This window comes from Saimiri boliviensis, chromosome 8 (assembly GCF_048565385.1).
Source record: "Saimiri boliviensis isolate mSaiBol1 chromosome 8, mSaiBol1.pri, whole genome shotgun sequence".
Classification (NCBI taxonomy): Eukaryota; Metazoa; Chordata; class Mammalia; order Primates; family Cebidae; genus Saimiri; species Saimiri boliviensis.
In genome coordinates this window covers 25,840,704-25,862,533 of record NC_133456.1, presented here as the reverse complement: position 1 = coordinate 25,862,533, position 21,830 = coordinate 25,840,704, and the positions used below count along the sequence as shown (strand labels likewise).

Sequence of the window (21,830 nt, the reverse complement as noted above, 5' to 3'; positions counted from 1 at the left end):
CCTCAAATAAGTTTTCTGTCTCATTCTCTTTCCTCTCCTAAACTCTAGTCACATTCATTTTAAATTATTTAACTGTGTAAAAAGCTGCCATGTTCTATGTCTTTCTCTTCTTGTTTCTCTCTGAACTGCAGTTTGGTTATTTTCTATTGTCTCATCTGATAGTTCAAAAATTCTATCTCTGGATGGATCCAGCCTGCTGTGAAACCCATCCAGCAGAGTTCTTCATTTTGGAAAGCACTTTTTCAGTTGCAGTGTGCTCATTTGGTTTTTTAATATATTTTAAATATCTGGTAAATGCTCCATCTTTTTTCTCTATTTTCTTTAACATACTGTGTTTGGTTAACACCTTGTCTGCTGATTTGACTGTCTAGATTACCTGTGGGTCTGTTTTCTCTTCATTATTGATCATATGCTCCTGTCTCCACAGATATCTTATAAGTTTTCTATTGACTGCCATTCATTATATATTTAAAAAGTAGATGTTCTGGATAATATTTTACTCTGTTAGAGAAAGTTCACCCTTTCCTCTGCTATGCAAATGTGGGATAAGGGTGACAATTACCTTATCCCAGTCATGGACTGATTTTGGTTGATGTTTCCTTACAATTTTAGTAAAATGTAGTCTACATCTAGTTTGCCCCTTTTTCTAGGACATAGTCTTCCAGGGCTTTCAAATTTAGAACCAGGCAGATCTTTGTCTCCTTAGCACTGGGAGAGAGAGGGTGCTTCTATTCTTGTTTTCAGAAGTTTTTGGTTTAATTCTTGGCCTTCTATAGCTTAGAATTCAACAAATATCCTGAGGGACAAATAGTCATATGCGTAAGGCCCTTCAAGACTCCAATGTTGTCGCTTTTTTCCTGTGTGATCAGTAAAACTTCTGCTGGTTTCTCTGTCCTTAGAAGCAGTACTTGCCTGAATCAAACCACAATTCCCAGACTATTTCCCACATGTATTAGTGAGTGTCCACAGGGAAAGGGCAGCTAAAGAGTTTCACTTCACCTCTGAAAAATCTCCTTTCACTGAAATTTTACTCCCTCTTGTCAGTTTTACTTCCAAAGGCTTCTGGTGCCTTAAAATTCACACACACACACAGACACACACACACATGCACATAAATACACATCTATCTATCTATCTACAGAGAGACAGAGAGAAAGAAATGTATCCAACTTTTCAAATTGTTCTAAGTGGAGGTATTGACCTGCTTTGAGCTATTCTATGCTATTCATATATTTTAAAAATAAATTTTAAACACCTTGAAATTATGGGTTGCATTGCTCGTCATATTACTTTAAAACATATTAAAAGGAATGCATGACTATTTGTTTTTAAATGGTCATTCATGGACCATCTAAAAAAAAAAGGAAACTCTGAAATAATGCACATAAAAATGACAGCGCAGAAGCAAGCTGGCTTCACTCCCCTACCCCACAGAAAACCCAAAACAAACATACAGTGCCAAGATTTTCACCAGCAATAACCCAGAACTCAAATATGAGGATATCACAGATCCTAGGGCCACAGAGAAGTAAAAAAAAAAAAAAAAAAAAAAAAAAAGTAAAGCCAGTGATAAGAGATCAAATTCCCACGACAGCAATGCTCTTTCTCCCATACTGACCAGCAACAAGTGCATGGAAAATCTTTCCCCAACTGACAGTTTCTACACTGGAAAAAGTGATACTAAGGTGGTCAACCAGCTTTCTCATGATTTTGGGTTCCTTGGCAAGAGATTGCCCTTGCCTTAGGCCACAGGAAGCATCATGACTGCCAGAGTTGGAAAAATATCCCTGAAGACAGGCAGAGACAAAGGGGCCAAGTGAGACTATCATCCCCAACCCCAGAAATTCTGCTCTATAACTCAGCCAAAGGAGATGCCAAATCAGAGTGACTGTTCAGCAGCACCACGCTGTAGGTGGTATCCTTCACAGGTCCTGGGCACAAACCCCTAGCTAGCCTTCCTGCACTGCTGGGACAATCCCTCTGGGACCTCCTCCATTTGAGACAGTCAGCTTTCTAATCATTTACTAGAGCTGAGGCAGACTTAGGATTAAAGTGCCACATAGAGCCAAAGACAGCAACCTAGCAGTAAAGATTTGCTAAACAAATATATTCAATAAGAATCAAAACAGGTCAGACGAAGAAAACTGGAAGAAATAATTAATCCTTCAATGAAAAGAAATAGACATATACCTACAAGAAGCAACAGCAAACAGGGAACCAAGACCTCCCTAAAAGGACAAAGCAAAAATCCAGTGACTGATGGTGATTTCTGAGCTCTCTGACCAAGAATTCAAAATAGCAATTTTAAGGAAACTCAGTGATCTCCAAGATAATACAGAAAAGCAATTCAGAAATTTGTCAAAGATATTTAACAAAGAGATTTTAAAAAATCAAACAGAAATCTTGGATCTCAGAAATACATTTGCTGAACTGAAGAACTCACTAGAGGCTCTCAACAATAGAGTGAACCAAAAAGGAAAGAAGCCACGAGCTCAAAAACCAAGTATTTGAAAATCCACAATCAGAGAAGAAAAAAATAAAAAAGAATGAAAAGGAATGACGACTACCTAAAATAGAGAATTACTTTAAAAGACCAAATCTGGCTAACGACTTCCCCCAAAATTAAAATATGTGTTTTTAGTCTGACATGCAAGGAGGTTAGAAATTGTCACTCTCACATCCTCAAAGGACAAAAGCTGAACAAACAGAAAATGAATTCTTAGCTTCATTAGTGAATTGAGATCATAAGGCAAAACTGCTGCCCTCAAATTTGGAGAGAAAAGTGAATGCAGAGAATCACATTTTATCAGAGCAGAAACCTCCTTGGAAGCCAGTACCAGCATAGGAAATCTTACAAGGTAATTGACTTGCTGGAGGCTCACTGTGGACAAAGTTGGGAGCTAAGATTTCTGGGTAGTCTTAGAGGGACCCTCGTACTTTTGTGAATTTTACCTGCAGGAACCTTACAAGGTTCTTGATAGACAAACACCAAATTCCAGCTCCCTTTCTAGCCTTATACATTTCTTTTTTTTTTCTTTGAGACGGAGTTTCGCTCTTGTTACCCAGGCTGGAGTGCAATGGCGCCATCTCGGCTCACCGCAACCTCCGCCTCCTGGGCTCAGGCAATTCTCCTGCCTCAGCCTCCTGAGTAGCTGGGATTAAAGGCACGTACCACCATGCCCAGCTAATTTTTTGTATTTTTAGTAGAGACGGGGTTTCACCATGTTGACCGGGATGGTCTCGATCTCTTGACCTCGTGATCCACCCGCCTCGGCCTCCCAAAGTGCTGGGAGCCTTATACATTTCAAGGAAATCACTTCTCTTCTAACTACAAGCAGACAAAAAGAGCAGACAGTAAAACACAGATAAGCCAGCTTGGGGGGAAAGTCTCTGGGGTAACTGCAAATTTCAACCTCATACAATGGGCCCCAGTAAAACAGTGGGCCTTAATAAGCACATTCCTTTCCCTTCAGGTGCACTAAGACAGGGAAGCTAAAGCAGACTCAGGGGATATGCCTGCAGCTGCAGAAAGATATATGGAAACAGACACACAACTCTACCTCCCAGATAAGCAGAACAAAGAGACACAGAACCAGTCCAAGGCTCTAATAAGCTCTCCCCACCTGAATCCTTAAAAACTCGTAGTCTGTAAAAGAGTGTGCCTCTGACCTAACTCAGGCAGAAGCTCCTCTCAGGTTTATTTTCTCTAAAATAAATCTGTCTTAACTGGCAAGCCACCTTTCCTATTTCTTTCTCTTCCTTTATTTCTTACGGTTCTCATAATAAAGATTGGAGAAAAATTCCCTTCTATTTTTGGCAGGAAGCAAAGAAAGCAGTCATCTTTTTCTTAACAAATCTACCCTCAATAGAAACTAGTATACCAGAGCCTAAGTGAATGGGCATCTACCAGGGCCTAACTAACCAAAGGAATGAAGAAAAAATTCAAATCCAGCCCCTTTAGCCGTTTTTATCACCTAAAAGAGGTAGAACTGAGATACACTCGTGAAGGTCACAGACCAGGGTGCAGGCTCACAGAAACACTAAGATCTAATTGTAGGATTGTAGAACACTCCCCCCACCCCGAAAAAGAATACCTTACCATTATATTAACAGGGCTCCTGTATAGTAACAAGAGGATTACAGATAGAACTGCAAGGCAGAGCCTATTTAAGGAGTCTCTAGGAAAACCCAAAGACAACAGGGTAGACAAAAACAATAAGACAAAGAGAGAAAATTATATCCTCTGACACCCACAGCTATAGCAAATAGTAAACACATTCTAGCTTCTGAACAGATAAATATCAAACCTCATACTAAAGGCCTATCTACATCAGTACCTTTTACCCAGTACATTGTATCTGATTTTCCACAAAAGAATTGCAAGATACATAAAAGACAAAAACACAGTTCACAAAGATGAAACAAGCACCTAAACCAGACTTAGATATGGAAGCAATGTTGGAATTGTTAAGTGGAAAATTTAAAACAATGATGACTAAAATGCTAAGAGCTCTAATGCAATAAGTGAAGAACATGCAAGAACAGATGGGTTATGTAAGTAGAGAGATGGAAACTAAGAAATTTTTTTTTAAATTATAGAAATAACAACCCTGTGATAAGTGTGAAGAATGTCTTTAATAGGTTTATTAATAGACTTGATACAACTGAGAAAATAATCAATGAGATGCGTGAAATAGCAATAGAAACTTCCCAAACTGAAATGCAAAGAGAAAAAAGGAATAAAAAAGACAAAACAGAATATCCAAGAATAGGGGACAACTGCAATAGATGTAAATCCTTGTAATAGCAATATCAGATGGAATTTTAAAAAGAGAGAAATGAATAGTAAAAATATTTGAAGTGATGATGATGGAGAATTTTCCAAAATTAAAGACACACCAAACCAAGATTCAGACAGCTCAGAGGACACCAAATAGGATAAAGACCACCCCTCAAAAAAACCTATACTTAGGCATATCATATTCAAACTGCAAAAAATAAAAGACAAAGAAAATCTTCAGTGAAGCCAGGCAGAGGCAGGGCAGGGCACCTTACCTACAGAGGGAGAGAGATGAGAATTAAGTTAGACTTATCTTCATAAACTATACAATCAGGAATAGAATAGAAAGAAATATTTAAAGAATTGAAAAAAAATCCATCAACTTAGAACTAGATTCCATCTGTATGCAGTGAAATTGTCCTTCAAAAGTGGAGGAGGAATAAAGACTTCTTAAACAAAAATTCAAGGAATTGTCACCAGTAAACAACCTTACAAGATATGTTAAAAAGAAGTTATTCAAAAAAAAAGGGAAATTAAACAAGTCAGAAACTCATATCTACATACAAAAGAAATAAAGGTGAAATAATTTTTTTCTTATTCTTAATCCAAGAGATTAACAATTTGTTCAAAATAATAATTTTGACAATGTATTCAGTGATTGTAGCTTATGAATAAGTAAAATGAATGACAGCAGTAATAATAAGGCATGGTAGGGAGGAATCAGGAATATTCTGCAATAAGATCCTTACACTACCCATAAAGAGATATAGTGTTATTTGAAAACAGACTTAAATTAATTTTAAGTGTATATTGCAAACTGTAGGCCAACCACTAAAAAAGCAAAAACAAAGAAGTAAAATTGATATGCTAAGAGAGAAAAGAAAATGGAATCATATAAAATGCTCAGTCAAGATCAGAAAAGGCAGAAAAAAGTATGGAAGAATAAAGAAACAAAGGGCAAATAGAAAACAGTAATAAATATGGTAGATATTAATCCAACTATATCAACAATCACTTTAAATATCAATGGGCTAAATATATGAATTAAAGCACAGAGACTATTAGAGTGAATAAAAAATAAATGCCCAACTATATGTTGTCTACAAGAAACCCATTTTAACATAATGCAGACAGATTAAAAACAAAGGGATGGAGAAAGATATACTCTGCTACCACTAATCAAAAGAAATAAAGAGTAGTTCTATTAACTTCAGATAAAGCAGACTGCAGAGAAAGGAAAATTATTAGGAATAAAGAGGAGCACTACATAATGGTAAAGGGGTCAATTCTCCTAGCAGACATAATGCTCCTTAATGTATATGTGCCTAACAACAGAGTGCTAAAATGTGTAAAGCAAAAACTAATAAAATTGCAAAGAGAAATATATGAATCCACTACTACAGGTGGAGACATCAACACCTCTAGGTCAGTCCCCATTAACTGATAGATCCAGTAGTTTGAAAATCAGTAAGGACGCCGGGCGCGGTGGCTCAAGCCTGTAATCCCAGCACTTTGGGAGGCCGAGGTGGGTGGATCACGAGGTTGAGAGATCGAGACCATCCTGGTCAACATAGTGAAACCCCGTCTCTACTAAAAATACAAAAAACTAGCTGGGCGTGGTGGCGCGTCCCTGTAATCCCAGCTACTTAGGAGGCTGAGGCAGGAGAATTGCCTGAGCCCAGGAGGCGGAGGTTGCGGTGAGCCGAGATCGCGCCATTGCACTCCAGCCTGGGTAACAAGAGCGAAACTCCGTCTCAAAAAAAAAAAAAAAAAAAAAAAAAAAAGAAAAAGAAAATCAGTAAGGACATAGCTGAATTGAACAGCACCATCAATTAAGTGTATCTAATTGGCATTTATAGAATACATCATTCAACAACAGCAGAGTACATATTCTTCTCAAGCTCACATAGAATATTCATCAAGACAGACCACATTCTGTGCCATAAAACACACAACAGATATCAATGATTTCTGCAGTGTACTCAGATCACAACAGAATCACTAGAAATAAATAACAGAAAGATATCTGAAAAATGGAAATTAAATGACACACTTCTAAACAACATGTGAATAAATCAAAGAATATGTCTCAAGAAAAAATTTAAAATATTTTGAACTAAATTAAAATGAAAATATAACATTAAAAGTTATGAGATGCTGCTAAAGTAATGTTTAGAGGGAAATTTAGAGCACTGAATGCATATATTTTTAAAGAAGAAAGATCTAAAATCAAGCTTCCAAATTAGGAAACTAGAAAAAGAAGAGCAAATTAAATCCAAAATAAGCAGAAGAAATGAAATAATAAAAATGAGAGCAAGACGTATGAAATTGAAAACAGGTTGTCAATAGAGAAAACCAACAAAACCTAAAGCTGGTTCTTTGAAAAGATGAATAAAAATTGATAAGCCTCTAGCCAGGTTAACTAAGAAGAAAAAGAGAGAAGACACGAATTACTAATATCAGAAATGAAAGAAGTACCATCAGTACTGATTCTATGGCCATCAAAAGGATAATAAAGTACTAGAATGAACAACTCTATATCAACAAATTTGGTAATTTAAATAAAATGAAATAATCCCTTGAAAGCACAATATTCCAAAACTCACACCAAGAGAAATAGATAATCTGAATAGGCCTATACTGATTAAAGAACTGGAGCCAATAACCAGTAGCCTTCCAAAATAGAAAGCATTAGGCTTAATGAATATGGCCAAACATTTAAGAAAGAAATTATGCCAATTTTCTATGATTTCTTCCAAAAAAAATAGAAGTAGAGAAAATTCTGTAATTCTCTTGGGCCAGAATTACCCGAGTACCAAAACCAGAAACATTACAAGAAAGGAAACCAACAGACCAATATTTCTCATAAACACAGATGTTAAAATCCTCAAAAAATCAGCAGTAGAATCCAACAATGTTTAAAAAGAATTTATACATAACCACCACATGGGATTTATTCTAGGTTTAACATCTGATAGTCAATTAATGTAATCCATCACATGGACAGGCTAAGGAAGAATTATATGATCACATCAAGAGATCCAGAAAATGCATTTGATAAAAATCTTGTAGGAGATCGGTCAGAGTGGTGGGAAAAACTATAGGTAAAAGAAGAAGGCCATCTAAAAGGTCAGAAGGCTCTGCAAAGCTCCAGGAGAGAATGGCTGAAGACAGCTTTTCTATGATCCTGAGGCAGAGGGCAAAGAGTATGTGCAAGGGAGTGAAGGGAAATTTACCTTAAACAAACTTGTTTACTTATGTTGCACAGGAACCAACCTTTAGAATATCCACATAAAGATATTTGGCAGTTCTCTAAAAGAAGGAATGATAAATGTTAATCATCTACAGGTTGTGTATTGCTTCAGGCTTTCAGCACTGTGCCTGCACTCATAAAAGCAAGCAGCTCCAATCTCTTGGGGCTGCACTCTGGCCACTGGAGCCAGGTAGTCACCTAGCTGCTCTTACATTACATACCTGTGTCTTAGTACTCATTTCATCCATCAGTCTGGGTCTGCAGGACAGACCCAGCAAGTGGTGCCCCATGTGAGGAACGATGCAATGGATCACAATGGAACCCTTGAAAATGAAAGTGGAGTGACTGCGAAGTAAGTAATTGGTGCTCACTGCGGATTTCCAAGTTTGAGGGAATTTTCAAGCTAGGGTTTCATCATGGGTCAACAGTTATCAGCACAACAAAAACAATATATAAAAGTATTGAAACAGCTGCTTAACACTAGTGAAGCATCAATCTCAGATTAAGCGATCTAATGCAAACTGTTGCTTTTCATAACCCATGGTTCCCAGAAGAAGGCATGCTAGACCTAGAGCTCTGGGAGCAAGTGGGAAGAAATGTTAAACAAGGTCATGCACAAAGGCAACAGGTCCCAGTAATGTTTTTAACCTTATGGGCCTTAGTTAGGGCTGCTTTGGTCCCACTACACACAGAAGAGCCCAAAAAGGGAAGGAACCATCAACTACCTTCCTTACCGCCTCCTCTCTCAGCCCCGCCATTACTGGGTAAAGGTGCCACAGAAGAGACAGAGATTTTCCCTGAGCACCCTCCTTCAATAAATTGGGAAGAAGACAAGGGATATACTACAATTATGGGACCCTGCCCTAGGCAAGTGGCATTAGAAGGGCAGCTCTTGGCCTGCCCGGTGGTGCAAGATCAATAAGGCAATAGGGTACACGAACCCATTATTTTGAACACTTTTAAAGAAATAAGAAAAAGCATTAGAGAAAATGGAGCTGCTAGCCCATTTATGAGAGGATTAATTGAGGCCATAATGGACAACTACCCTATGACCCCATGGGACTGGTCAGTGCTAGCTAAAACAACTTGAGAGGCCAGTCAATCTTACCTCTGGAGAGTAGAATAAAATGAGTTGTGTGAACAACAGGCTAACCAGAATCAATTGGCCGGGCAAAACATAACAACTGCTGTGCTCCAGGGGAGGGGTCCCTATGTTAATGTAGAACAACAATTAAACTTTGTCTCCCAAGCCTATGCACAAGTGTCCTTGTGTGCTTGCAGGGCTTGGGACTGAATTCCCGAAGATGGAGTTCAACAGAGATCTTTTGTAAATGTTAGACAAGGGCCTCAAGGGCCACTTGTTGAATTTTTTAACCACATAACCAGGTGATTAAGAGACAGATTAATCATGCTCAGGCCGATGATATCTTATTGTTGCAATTGGCCTATGAAAATGCTAATGCAGACTGCCAGCATGCAATGTAGGCAATCAGAGGAAAGGCAGCTACAGTAGGGAAACTCATACGAGCACGTCAGCTAGTGGGGACTAAAACACACAAAGCCAGACTATTAGCTATGGCATTAAAGCCTCCTAAAGTGAAAAGGGAGAAAAACTCAAATATTTTCTATGTTGAAAGCCAGGTAATATGAAGTGAGAATGCCCCAATAATAAAGACCAAAGTAACTCAGGAAAAGAACCCCTTCTATAGGCCCCTGATTTAAAAAGGGAAGACATTAGGCAAACCAATGCCAGTCTAAATTTGATAAAAACATTAATTCCCTAATTAATCAGATGGGAGACTTCATGAGGGACTGTCCCCAGGCCCCATTCTAAACTGGAGCAATGCCAGTGGCTTTTCTCTGTCAGATGGAAGGCCCACAGTCCTCTTTTTCAGAGCAGCCACCTCTTGAGTATTGGGCTGGGCTCACTCTGCCTTGACAATTATTGCTAGAAGAAGACCCAAAGAGGGTTGCTGCAGGAATCTGGGGCTTGCTGCCACTGGGAACAGTGGGATTGGTCCTAGGGCAATCAAGCCTATCCAGTAAAGGAATCACTATACTCACCAGGGTAATTGATAGCAATTATCAAGGTGAAATATTACTTATGATGGATTATAAAGGTTTAACATATTCTTCCCCCTGAATCAAAGATAGCTCAGTTACTACTTTTACCATATTGGGTCCCCAATGCCCAGGGAAAGTTAAGGGAATAAGGAGGTTTTGGAAGCACAGGAGCCACAGGAATATATTGGAACCAATTAATCGGTGACCAGAGACTCATGATTACTTTAAAACTAGGAAATAAAAATTTTACTGATTTATTGGCCACAGAGGCAGACATTTTGATCATTAGTGATCAAAACTGGCCTTGGATCAATCAAAAACAGAAAATTGTCAGCATCAGGGAAGTGTACGCAGCCAAGTAGAGTCCACATCCCTTAACACACCATCATTCAGAAGGAAGGAAAGCAGGCATACAAACCTCCAATCATACCCATTCCTGTTAATCTTTGGGAATGGGACCTATTAGCCCAATGGGGGTCTCCCTACACACCCCTTTCTATTAATGGCCACTGTTGAGGTTCCTCCCCTACCCCTAACATGGTTATCTCAAGATCCTCTCTGGGTAGAACAGTGGTCTTTAAAGGGAGAGTAATTACAATGAGCCCATGAATTAGTTGAGGAACAGTTGAAAGCCAGGCATACAGAACAATCAAACAGCTCATGGAATTCACTCACTTTTGTCATTCCCCAAAAGTCTGGCAAATGGAGACTTTTGCATGACTTATATGCTATCAATGCTAATCTGCAATCTTTGGGGCCCTTTCAACAGGGGCTTCCTTTCCTGTGGCAATTCCTTGAGATTGGCCTATAGTCATTATTGACTTAAAAGACTGCTTTTCTATTATTCCTCTTGCAGAACAGGACAGAGAAAAATTTGCATTTACAGTACCAGCTATCAATAATGAAAGGCCAGCTTGCCAATTTCATTGGGAGGTGCTCCGTCAAGGAATGTTAAACAGTCCTACCATGTGTCAGTATCACATGCATCAGGATCTGCTCCCTAGTAGAAATGAATTCCCCAATTGTAAAATCATCCCTACATGGATGACATCTTACTGGCAGTTCCAACAGAGCTAATACTTCTGAGTTTATATGCCTCTGTCAAAAGGAATATACAGTTAAAAGGCTTAATGGTAGTACCTGAAAAAGTACAGATGTCCTCCCCTTGGAAGTATCTTGGATACATACTAACATCCTGGTCAGTAAGACCTCAAAAGGTTAAATTAAACACTGACAACTTACACACCTTAATGATTATCAAAAATCATTGTGCGATATTAACTGGCTTCACCCCACCTTTGCAATAACTACTAACAAATTACAGAATCTCTTCTCTATCCTGAAGGGCAATGCAGCCCTTGACTGCCCCAGGGATTTAACCCTGGCTGCAAAAAGGGAAACTGAAGAAATAGAACAGGCTATTTCCCAGAGGCAACTAGATCGAATAGATATTCAATACCCACAATATTCAGTTCAATTATTTGTATTTCCTACTAAACATTCCCCAAGAGAATTAATAGGACAGATGACCCCATGGGTTTTTCATTCACATACTGGGACTAAAACACTGTATCCCTATATCCAGCTAGTTATTCAAGTCATTTTTGTAGACTATAAACAGTGTAATCAATTGGAAGGTTATGACCCTGCTATACAGTAAGAATATCTTTAAATAAAAAAAAATTCAAAGCAGTCCTGACCTCATCTTCAGATAGCACTCTCTGGTTATATGGGCTGTCTTAGAACATGCCCTTCCCGATGACAAACTATTCCAATTATTACCTCATACTTCTGTGGTTCTGCCTACAAAGGTAGTCCACTCCTCTATACCTAATGCCTTAACGCTTTTGACCTGTGGCTCTGGTAAAAATGGAAAAGCAGCATCTGATAGGAACCACATAACTCCCTCACCTGATCTGGATTTACTAGTACTCAGAGAGCTGAGGTTGGAGCCCTAATATTGGCCCTGGAAACAATTTCCGCTCAGCTTGTCAATATTGTTAGTGACTCTGCTTACTCCGTTTATTTATTGCAAAACTTTGAAACAGCCCTCATTAAGTCCACTCTTGAGCCACCCTGTGTGTCCTTTTTCTTCGATTTAAGCAACTGCTGGATTAGTGAACATATCCTGCTTGTATCACACACATTTGGGCCCACAGCTCACAGCCTGGCCCACTGGTTCATGGCAATAATCAAGCAGACTTGCAGGTCATGACATCACTACTTGACCAAGCTACACAATCACATCAATTTTTCCACCAGAATTAGAGAAATTTATCTAAACAATTTCAGCTTACTCAAAGACTAGCTAAACAAATTATCCTGCAATGACCAGATCGCCAGCTCACAGGCATGTCTCCTCCCTCAACAGGTATTATCCCTCAGGGACTGAAGCCTAATCAGTTATGGCAAACAGACGTTTAAAATGTCCCTGAGTTTGGAAAACTAAGATATGTACATGTATCCATTGATACTAATTCCCACATAATTAGCACTCATGCTTTTCCTGGAGAGTCCACCCGATATGCCATTAAACATCTTCTCTTAACCTTTGCATTTATGGGACAGCCCACAAAGATTACAGCTGGTAATGGTCCGGCATACACCAGCTCACAAATTCATCAATTTTGTCAGACACAGAACATCCAACATTCCACAGGTATCCTGTACAACCCCCAAAGACAGGCCATAGTGGAACATGCCCACTTCACCACTAAAAATATGTTGAGGAAACAAGAAAAAGGGGAATATGAGTAAGGACCCTGCAACACTACTACCACAAGCCTTATTTACCCTTAATTTTTAAAATTTAGACTATAAATTTCAATCATCCATAGAAAAACATTTTGCAAAAGCCCCTCAAGACATGAAACATGCGGTTTTATGGAAAGATGTAAATAGTAATGTATGGTGTGGTCCAAATGACTAGCTAACATGGGGGAGAGGATACACTGTGTTTGCACCCCCTCAGGTCCCCTTTGGATTCCAGCACAAGGTATCAAACCTTACCATGTGGCTGGGACACACAACCCCATATTAAAATGAAGAAAATGACCCTGCAAGACCCGCATCCCTCAACAATACAGCTTCCTCGGATGACACAGGCCCCAGACATTACATGCGGGGGATGCTGAAAAATACGAATTAGGAGGCTGAATGAATCCTGCTCAGGACACAGAAACCATTCACTCCAGGTAATTTGTTCCTTGCTATGCTTTCTGTTGTACATTGCAACACTTGTAGGGTATTGATTTTTCTTATTTTCTCACTCCACCTGCAACCCATATATGCCACACTCTATTGGGCCCATCTTCTAGATCTGCCCTTCTTTCACCCTGTTACTTGGGCAGCCTCTTCCCAGCCTCTAATAACATAGCTACTTCCCAGCCTCTAATAACATAACTGCTTGGTTGAGAGGAGTTGAGATACCCTCAATGGGTTTCTTTAGTAACGGCACACATTGGACTGAGATGCCAAGTAACACTACATACCACTCCACAGTTCTCCCACTGTGTGTCAGTTATAACAGTTTTAACACTGATATGTACCTGCCCAAACCAATTATGGTTCTTGCACACCTACAAGCTCTTGAGGCTGCTATAGACTATCTTGGGGAATGACAGGATGCGCTGGCATTCCAACAGCAATTAAACTGCAAGTGGGAGCATAAACATATTTGTTTCACCTCCTTACTATGGAATCAATCAATACATAGTTAGGATGAGGTGAAACAACACCTCTGGGAAACTCTACATGGTAATTTAACAGCAGACATAAAGCACCTTAAAACTAACATTCAAGAAACCCTAAACACCATCAGTCAGCATGCCCAACAAGCAACCATATGGAAAGATGTGCAAGAACATCTCTCTTGGATAGATCCCCACTCCTGGGGGTCACTCCTTGATTGGAAGAGATTATTACTAATTATATTCATGTTTGTCCTATGTTATTTACTGGTTCTAGGATGCAAAGCCAGAATACAAGCTGTAACCACTGCACCTGTTAAGCCTGTTGCTGCACACATCTGTACCCTTCAATCAGCAAAACCTGATGCAAAAAAAAAAAAAAAAAAAAAAAACAGAAAAGGGGGATATGTAGGATATCAGCCAGAGTGGTGGGAGAAGCTATACGGAAAAGGAGCAGGCTCTGCAGAGCTCCAGGAAAGAATAGCTGATGGCAGCTTTTCTACGACACTGAGGCAGAGGGCAAGGAGTATGGCAAGGGAGTGAAGGGGAGTTTACCTTCAACAGGCTTGTTTACTTATGTTGTCCAGAAACAACATTTAGAATATCTGCATACAGATATTTGGCAATTCTCTAAAAGAAGAAACAATGAATGTTAACCATTTTCAGATTGTGTATTGCATCAGGCTTTCAGCATTCTGCCTGCACTCAATAAAAGCAAGCTGCTCCAACCTCTCAGGGCTGCATGCTGGCCATTAGAGCCAGGCAGTCACCTAGCTGCTCTTACACTGTATGCCTGTGTCTGAGTATTTATTTCATCCATCAGCCAGGATCTGTGGGACAGACCTGGCAAAATGTAACAAATTTGTGATAAGAACTTTCAGCAAACGAGTAATAAATGGGTATTTAACTTGATAAAGAGGACCTATGAAAAACCTACAGCTAACATCATACTTAATAGAGAGAAACTAGAAGCTCTCCCCCTAAGATCAGAAATAAGGCAAGAATGTTTCCTCTCACCCTTCCTACTCAACATTATACTGGAAGTCCTGGCTAATATAATTAGAGAAGAAAAGAAAATGAAAAGTGTATAGATTGGGAAGGAAGAAATAAACTGTCCTTGTTCTCAAAAAGCATAATGGGCTATGTGAAAAATGTCAGTAAAGCAACAGAAAACTGGAAATAATAAGTTATTCTACCAAAGTTGCTGGATGTAAAGTTATGGTTAATATACAAAAATCAATGACTTTCTTATATACTAGCAATAAACAATTGGAATTTGAGATTAAAAACACAAGACCAGCCGGGCTTGGTGGCTCAAGCCTGTAATCCCAGCACTTTGGGAGGCCGAGGCGGGTGGATCACGAGGTCAAGAGATCGAGACCATCCTGGTCAACATGGTGAAACCCCGTCTCTACTAAAAATACAAAAAATTAGCTGGGCATGGTGGCGCGTGCCTGTAATCCCAGCTACTCAGGAGGCTGAGGCAGTAGAATTGCCTGAACCCAGGAGGCGAAGGTTGCGGTGAGCTGAGATCACGCCATTGCACTCCAGCCTGGGTAATAAGAGTGAAACTCCATCTCAAACAAAACAAAACAAAACAAAACAAAACAAAACAAAACAAAACAAACAAACAAACAAAAAAAAAACACAAGACCATTTACATTAGCACTGAAAAGCGAATTACTTGTATATAAATCTAAAATATGTCAAGATCTATGTGAGAATAACCATAACTAATGAAAATATTAAAAAGATATATAAAGAAATGAAGAGATATTCCATGTTCATGGATAGGGAAACTCAATACTGTCCAGATGTCAGTTCTTTCCAACTTTATCTATAGATTCAATGCAATCCCAATAAAAACCCCAGCAGTTATTTGTGGATATCAACAAACTGATTCTCAAGTTTACGTGGAGAGATAAAAGACCTGGAATAGCCAACACAACATTGAAGAACAACAGTTAGAGGACTGATACTACCTGTCCCCAAGACTACTATAAAGCTAGAGTAATCAAGACAATATTGTACTGGCAAAAGAATAGTCAAGTAGATCAATGGAACAGAATAGGGAGCCCAGAAGTAAACACACATCAATACAGTCAACTGATCTTTGACAAAAGGAAAAAGGCAGGACAATGGAGAAAATCTGCATTGCACAAAAATCACACAAAAATCTGTACACTGATGTTTATAGCATCTTTATTTGTAACTGCCAAAACTTAGATTTGACTTTTTAGATACAACAATAAAAGCACAATTTATGGAGAAAAACATGGTACATTAGACTTTATTAAAATTAAAAATTTCTGCTCTGCAAAAGACACTGTTAAGAGAATAAAAAGACAAGCCATGGTTGGGGAGAAGAGACATATCTGATAAAGGACTGTTATCCAAAATATATGAAAAACTATTAAAACTCAACAGTAAAACAAACAGCCCAATTTTAAAATGGGCAAAGTATATTTACAGATACCTCACTAAAGAAGATATACAGATGGTAGATAAGCATTTAAAAAGATGCTCAACTATAAGTCATTACAGATTGCAAATTAAAATGTAAAAATTCTAATATGTATAAAATATGAGATACTACTGTACACATATTAGAAGGCTTAAATTCAGAGCACTGACAAATGCTGATGAGGCTATGCAGCAGCAGGAACTCTCATTTATTACTAGTAGAAATGAAAAATGATGCCACCATTATGGAAAAAGCTTTGGTAGTTTCTTATAACATGAAACATACTTTTACCATATGATCCATCAATCGCTCTTGATATTTTCTCAAATGAGAAGAAAACTAATGTCCACGCAAAAAGCTGCACACAAATATGGATAGCAGCTTTATTTACTACTAAAACTTGGAAGTAACCAAGATATCCTTTAGCAGGTGAATACAGAAATAAACTGTGGTGCATTCACATCCATACAATGGAGTAGTACTCAATGATAAAAAGAAATGAGTTATCAAACCACAAAAAGACATGGAGGATGCTTAAATGCATTTTGCTAAGTGAAAGAAGTCAGTCTGGAAAGGCTACATAACGTATGATTCATACATACTCTATGACATTCTGGAAAAGACAAAAAACTACAAAGACAGAAACCAGTGGTTGCCAGGGATAGGGTTGTGGCAGGGAGGGCTAGAGTATGGATGGGTAGAGCACAGGAGAGTTTCAGGTCAGTAAAATTATTCTCTATGAAAACCATAGAATGTACAATGGTAAGAGAAAATTCTAATGTAAACTATGGACTTTCATTAATAATATTGTATCAATATTGAGTCATCAAGTATAACAAAATTGGCCGGGCATGGTGGATCATGCCTGTAATCCCAGGACTTTGGCAGGCTGATGACTTAAGGCCAGGAGTTCAAATCTAGCCTGGCCAACATGGTAAAACCCTATCTCTACTATTATAAAAGTACAATAATTAGCTGGCGTGGTCCTGCACCTGTAATCCCAGCTACTCAAGAGGCTGAGGGACAAGAATTGCTTGAACCTGGGAGGCAGAGACTGCAGTGAGCTGACATTATGCCACTATATTCCAGCCTAGGCAACAGAGCAAGACTGTTTAAAAAAAAAAAAGGTGTAACAAAAATATATCAATGCACAATGTTAATAATGGGGAAGGCTGGGCCTAGTGATTCATGTCTATAGTGCTAGCACTTTGGGAGGTCAAGACAAGAGGATCACTTGAGCCCAGGAGTTCAAGACCAGCCTGGGCAACAAAGGGAGACCCATCTCTACAAAAAAAAAGAAAAAAAAAATTTTAAATGAGCCCAGCATGGTTGTGCATGGCTGTAGTTCCAGCTACTTGGGAGGCTGAGGCATGAGAATCACTTGAGTCCAGGAGTTCAACGCTGCAGTGAGCTGTGTTTGTGCCACTGCACTGCAGCCGGAGCAACAAAGCAAGACCCTGTCTCAAAAAGGCAGGAAGAAAAAAAAGAAAGGAAAAGAATAGAAAGAAAAGTAGGAGAAAGTATGGCGGGAGGGACAGACTAAGAATATGGAACTCTGCACTTTGTCCTCAATTTTTCTGTAAACCTAAAACTGCTCTAAAAATGTCTATTAATTGAAATAAGTAAATTAATCTAACTCTCTAGTATACATCTTACTCCAAAATACAGTCCAATTGGGCTAAAAATGAGCATTTGAAAGTCAAATATAAGAAGAAAACATTAAATTATTAGAAAATATTGGTAAATTTTGGGTTTGACAAACCTGACACTGTCAAAACACCCCAACAACAAACCACTATAATTTTGTAGAGCTTAAGAGTGTGTGTGTGTGTGTGTGTGTGTTTATCTGCAGGGTAAAAGCCTGGAAGAGTTTACACTGAAATGTTGAAAGTCACTGGGTAAAGGGTTTTGGGTTTCAGAGGTTTTTGACAACTGTAATTATTTTGTTTTCTTATCAGAATGTTCTGTTTCATATTGTACACGATTACTTGTAAAAAAAAAAGATTAAAGGGTACGTCCCCCCCACCTTTGGTAGCAGGGAGGCAGAGTCCAGGTGGCCACCAAGGGCCTGTTGTCACAGTCCAGGGAAAGCAAACATGTTAGGCACAGAAGCCTTGGGAGGGGCCTCAGTCAGGCTTGGCCTTTAGCCCCAAAAGACAAAGGCCAGTGAGGGACAGGGGCTGGGAAGAGCCCATAGAGCCCCTTGTGGGCCATATGGGCGGCCTCCAGGCCTCTGTCTCCTCCCCCAGTCATTGCCGCTCAGTGTCCTTTCATTTGGTGGTGTGAGGACACTGGGAGGCTTCCTGGGCCAACCCTCCTACCCAATTCCCAGCCCAGGCCTGGAAGGACTGTTTCTAGGCCCTGTGGAGCTGGGCTACCCTGCAGGACTGCAGCTCTGAGACATCTCTTCTGGTGCTGGGGCCCTGGGACCCAAAAACGCAACTCTAGCACCAGGCCAGAGTGTGTCATACCTCCCACTGCCCTTTGGAGGGCCCAACGCTGACTCCTCTCCTGCACTCAGCCTTTTTGGTCTGGCACTAGGCAGGAGGCCACTTTGTCCCTTGGGGGTCATGCTCTACCCACTTTCTCTCCCACAGCCCTCTAAACAGGGAACAGGGAACATGCCACCTCCAGAGACCTGGCCCTCTGGATCTTAGGCCTCAGGCCAACCTTGGGTAAATCCATCTCTGAGCCTCAGTCTCCTTGTCTCTATAAGGGACGCCACACTGTTGTCTTCCCCCATGACCATGAGAGTTAATGCTAGCAAGAACACAGCAGCCGGCTGGGTGTGGTAGCTCACGCCTATGATCCCAGCACTTTGGGAGGCCGAGGCAGGCAGATTACAAGGCCAAGAGACTGAAACCACCCTGGTCAACACGGGGAAATACCGTCTTTACTAAAAATACAAAAATTAGCTGGGTGTGGTGGTGCTAGCCTGTAGTCCCAGCTACTGGGGAGGCTGAGGCAGGAGAATCGCTTGAACCCGCGAGGTGGAGGTTGAGTTGAGCCAAGATCACGCCGCTGTACTCCAGCCTGGTGAGAGAGCCAGACTCCGTCAAAGAGAAAGAGAAAGAGAAAGAAAGAAAAGAGAGGAGAGAAAAAGAGAGAGAGAGAGAGAAAGAGAGAAAGAAAGAGAGAAACAAGGAAAGGAGAGAGTGAGGGAGGGAGGGAAAAGAAAGAGAAAGAGAAAAAGAAAGAAAAAGAAAAGAAGAGAGAGAGAGAAGGAAAGAGAGAGAGAAAGGAAGGAAGAAGTTCACATTCTTCGAGGGTTTCCTAGGGCAGTCTCATGTAATTCTCAAGCAACCTTGGGAGTCAGGCACTACTGTTTATTGTCCCTCCGGATTTTAGAGACAAGAAACTAAGATTCAGAATACAAGAAATTTGCCCAAGGTCAAGGAGAAGTGGAGGCGTGGGGAGGAAGCAAAGTCACCTGACACCAGAGCCCAAGCCTCTGAACTTCAAGACTGGGACTACTGATTAAATTCCGTCTCCTTCTGCACTTTGGGAAGATTCTTTTCCTCTCGTAGGCAGGTGCCCGCGGGGCCTGAGCTCTCAATAGTGGGGCCCCAGGAGCCACGTTGTGGGGTCTGCTATCTGGCCTCCGTCTGCACGCAACCGCCCACCGGAGCGCAGTGGCGGGAGCTGAGACTCCAGCGCAGCCCCTGAGCGCTCAGGTCGACCCCTCCAATCACAAAAGGTCCTCGTGCTGGGACCCCCAATTTGGGCAATCAGGGAAGACCTTTCCCTGTCCCAGAATGGGGTTGAGGGGTCCAGGAAACAAGTAGTCTCCAGCCACAAATCATGGCGTCACCTTCTGCTGGCCCCTTTTTCTTATTAAACCTCAGTTTTCTCTTCCATAAGCTGGGCCAGCAGTGCCCACTCTATAGGACGGCGCCGGCTCCGTAAGGGCCCTACCACCGCAGCCAGCCACATTCTCGGCTGGCCAGTCCAGGTCGCGGTGCTTTAGCCTGATGACCCCTGGCCAGGTTCAGGCTCAATTGCTCCAAAGAACTCCGGACCCGTACCCCGAGTCCGGCGTCCCAGCGGCGATGTTCCCGGGCCCCGCAGGAGCTCTTGTGGTGGGAACCGAGTTCTGCAGCCACCCCCCCCCCCCCCCCCGCCAGCCCCTGAGTCGCAGCCGGGGCAGTCTCCCTTCCGGGGGTGGGGGGCGTCCTGCGCTCTCTCGGGAGCGCAGAAACTCACCGCTAGCTGGAGAAGGTGCAGGTGTCGCGGGCAGGCTGGACCTCTGTGAGCCGCAGCCCCGAAACTGGGGATGGTGCAGACCCGCCCTGGCAGCCAGGAGGTGGGACAGGTCCCCGCCGGTCCGCGAGCTCTAGTTAAGGACGGAGCCCGCGAGGGGAGGGGCCCGGGGCGGGCGGAGAGTCAGCCGGGCGGGTGGGAGCGGCGCTCACTGGCGGTGGGACTGTGGCGGGGCAGCTGCGCAGCCTCTCCTGGTGGGCCTATAAATGCTGTGTAAGCGCCTACCCCGCAGGGGCTTGCATAGTCCCACTTAGGTCAAGAACACTTGCTGTGGACCCTTGGAGAATTCCCAGGGCTTTGAAAAGTCCCAAGCACCCAGCAAGGCTGGCAGTTCTGAGTACTGGAGAGGCTAAGTGGGTCAGAAGAGACACTCGCCAAGCCGGTGACTCACTCACTCACTCACTCTTGATGGGCCAAGTACCTGTCATGTGCTACGGATACAGCAGAGTCAAAGGAGACGCTGCCCTCCGGGAATTTGCAGCCCCCTGGAGAGACGGCCCTTTAGACAGCAGCTGCGCATTTGGGTGGACAGCGGCGCTCCCGTCCGCCCATTGCCTACCCGCCTTTGCAACTCCCCTTCTCCGCTCTCCCTTCCACCCAGCCCAGGTGCCGCAGACCCCTCCCCGGCTTCCCAGGGATCCTGGCCAGCCCCGTCTCAGGCAAGGCCTTGTAGAATGCCGCGAGTGGTAACTGCGTATTGCTTCTTGACTGCAAGCCTGTGCCCAGGCGGTTCCTTCTCCTGGAATGCCCTTCCCACCACACCTGTGACTGGACTGCTCCGTGCCCTGCTAAGCCTCACTTCTTTTGAGGCGTCCCTCTCGCTGAGCCCCAGCCACCTGGCCCTCTGCTCAGTGCCTGAACACAACAGGCTTGCTGCAGCCCCTGCCTTTACCTGTCTGCCTCCAGGGGTTTTTTTAGAGCTTGCTCCCGTATCATATCAAATATCAGAGCCTTAGAGAGGCTGTTCCAGGTCACACAAACTAAGGAAGTCCCTCAGTCACTCCCTGTCATATCACCCTGTTCTATTTCCTTCACAGCACTTATTGTGTATCTGATATTTCCTTGTTTCTTTGTTCATTATCTGTCTCTCCCATTAGACTGTAAGCTCTTTGAACACAGGAAATTTGTGCGATGTATTCACTGTTATATTCCCAATACACACTGATGGCTTGTAGTCGTTTGCTAAATGAATGTTTGTTGAATAGCTTAATGCATGTATTTTGCTCACATAAGCCAGTATGGGCACTGAGGATTGAGGTGGCCTGTCCCTGCCGATCCATCTTGCCTGTTTTCAGCCACTTGTTCTTTAGGCTCCAGCCT

General features: G+C 41.7%; 1 protein-coding gene across 2 annotated transcripts in view; it reads right to left on the bottom strand.

Annotated features, from left to right (window-relative positions):
* The window catches only part of ALDH1L1 (aldehyde dehydrogenase 1 family member L1), an 88,201-nt gene extending 67,358 nt beyond the window's left edge, over positions 1 to 20,843 (bottom strand). Inside the window, exon 1 of one of the 2 annotated variants that reach the window (XM_010332006.3) lies at positions 20,454 to 20,843. The gene's annotated coding sequence lies outside the window, so the exon portion shown is untranslated. The remainder of the gene's footprint in view (positions 1 to 20,453) is intronic. The other variant, XM_003944131.3, reaches the window with a different exon arrangement.
* Between the last annotated feature and the right edge of the window lie 987 nt (positions 20,844 to 21,830).